The following is a 2605-nucleotide window of genomic DNA, read 5'->3' as shown; positions in this document are numbered from 1 at the left end:
TGTGAAAGGAAGGTCTGGCTGCGTCACAAATACTGTTTTGGTATCTGGAGAGGATACAGTAGATATTGTAGGCAAGTTTGAGGCACATAAATTATGTGAGATGCAATCACCTTATTTCATAGCAGTAACATGAATTTGAAAAGAATCTGAAAGTAAAGTTGAAGTTGGATTGATTGCAAAGGTCACAGATGTGTTACCTGACTGATCACATGGAGCACCCAATCCAGATTGGAGGATTTGGGCTAATAAATATGTTAAGAGAATGGATATTTCAAAGCACATTTTGACCTGTTTCAGAATGGCATTAATGAGGTATGAGACTAATTTCCTTACCCTGTTTTTGTTGAGCACAGATATTTTGGGATGAAATGCTCTTCCACAGTAACATTCAGCAATATTCAATGGAAGCTGGCCCTGACACTAAAGAGTTCATCCAGACTATGAGTTTTGCCAGATTTCACATGAGCAATTGCTTGGCCTCCCCTATGGAGAAACTGACAACCTTCATTGAGACCCAGGTTCAACAGACTAATCAGTGATTGTTAAATAGATGCTGAGACCTTCAAAATGTATTCATGTATGTTGGGTGGTCTTAATTCCATCGCCTGGTTAGCTGTGAGAGTTCCTGAAGAATAAGTAGCTAAGTGACCACTGCATTATTGTGATAGCAAGCATAAGGTGGCTTCTTGGTGTACAGCAGTGATTCCTCTAGGGAGGAGATGTAGACAGTCAATGCGTACAATTTTTCAAATATAAGGTTTGTCAAAGCCACCATGCCTGTTGGTGTCTGGTTTGAATAAGGAACTCACAGGTTCCTTTATACTTCTTTCCTTTACCCTTACTTCAGATGCAGGAGCTTCATTCTGCTGACCTGCCTGCTCTGTTCCTTCCGTTTTGTCAGCTGCAGAGTGTGATTCCGCCAGGACAGCCATCAGTAGGGGAACACCCTGCTTTTGCGACAACTGACAACACCTTCCGGTCTCCAATAACAAGGTGTAGAGCTGGATGAACACAGCAGCCCAAGCAGCATCAGAGGAGCAGGAAAGCTGACATTTCAGGTCTAGACCCTTCGGTCTCCAACCATTTTAACTCCCATTCCCACTCCCCGGGTGACATGTCCATCCTGGGCCTCGTCCAGTGTCACAATGACGCCACCTGCAAACTGGAGGAGCAGTACCTCATATTCCCTCTCGGCAGCCTACAGTCCAATGGCCTAAATGTGGACTTTACTAGTTTTAAAATCTCCCCACCCCTGGCCTCATCCCATGACCAACCTTCCCTTTCATCGCAGCCTCCATGACTTGACACAACCTGTCCATCTTCTCTCCCACCTATCCACTCCTCCCACCTCACTGACCAATCCCCACGACTGCCTATCTGCACTCACCTGTCACCATCTCACCTACCTTCCCCATCCCCACCCCTCCTCTATTTATTTCTGAGCTCCTTTCCCCCTAGCCCATTTCTGAAGAAGGGTCCTGACCCAAAAGGTTAACTTTCCTGCTCCTCTGATGCTGCCTGGCCTGCTGTGTTCCTCCAGCTCCACACTGTTGTCTCTGACTCCAGCATGTGCAGTTCTTGCTAACTCTCAAGGGAGTAGCAGTGTAATCTATTTGGTGACAAAAACAAAATAGAACAAATGCTAGGAATCTGAAGTTAAAGCAGAAACTGCTGAAAATACTCAGTAGTTCTGTGCAGCAAAAAATTCAATGTTTCCAGTGAATGCTTTATTATAAACATATAGTAAAACTTTTATTTAGAAATATCATGCAGTTAAATCTACAGTCAGCAACCAACAATAAAACGATAAAAAAAACAAATGTAGTAAACATTCATCATTCCTCACAACATCTGAAAAAAAAAACTCATGCAACAAGAAACAGTGATAGAAAATAGAACAGTTCACAAATTGAAAGACACAACTGGAAAGGTTTGTTCCCATCCTCTATTGAAAACAACATTTCCGGGTAGCAATAAGACAAGTGAACTATTCAAGAAAGAAGTGCAGCACTTTAAAACTGTCATCAAAGACGCTTTAACAAGAACGTGGCCGCAAACTGAGACCTCCCCGACCTGGGGGACTTTCCCAACTGAGCTGAGCCCTCGCTAACCGGGACTTTCGCGAATGAACTGAGAGCCAGCTCCTTTGCCCTTACCTGGGGCTTATTTGCCCGCTGGTTGGGTGTGATTGCCTTTTGCGGCCGGTTGGGGCGCAACTTGAGCACATGATTGGAGGAGCTGAGGCGAGATGATTGTGACGGAGCTGGTGCCACGCCCCCTGGCAGCAGTGGGTGGAGGAGTAGTTACGCGGGGACGGGATAGAATTCGAGTTCGAACGGACACCGCGAGGCTGCTGGAGCCGAACCGATTGTAGCGTCACTTCCTACAGTCAGGTCAGTAACCGGCGATAACCCGCATCTCCCCCATTGGTGCTTTCCGTCTCGGTGTAAGGCCGTCCTGCCGTTGCTAGGCCACGTCTCAAACAGTGGGGGTGTGTTTAATTTGGGGCCGTTACTCCTCGACTCTACCGTCCCCCCTTCTCCGCCCACTCCCGCACCATTTCACCCTCTAACCCTCATCTACCCTCCTTCTCCCCCCCCCCCCC

At 46.6% G+C, this 2605-nt stretch overlaps 1 protein-coding gene across 1 annotated transcript in view; it reads left to right on the top strand.

Annotated features, from left to right (window-relative positions):
• The first annotated feature begins 2267 nt into the window (after positions 1 to 2267).
• LOC125483112 (jouberin-like) overlaps positions 2268 to 2605 on the top strand; it is a 57502-nt gene continuing 57164 nt past the window's right edge. The window contains exon 1 of the mRNA XM_048596745.1: positions 2268 to 2393. The gene's annotated coding sequence lies outside the window, so the exon portion shown is untranslated. The remainder of the gene's footprint in view (positions 2394 to 2605) is intronic.

Source organism: Rhincodon typus, chromosome 5 (genome assembly GCF_021869965.1).
Source record: "Rhincodon typus isolate 14 chromosome 5, sRhiTyp1.1, whole genome shotgun sequence".
NCBI lineage: Eukaryota > Metazoa > Chordata > Chondrichthyes > Orectolobiformes > Rhincodontidae > Rhincodon > Rhincodon typus.
This window is presented reverse-complemented; position numbering and strand designations above follow the sequence as displayed.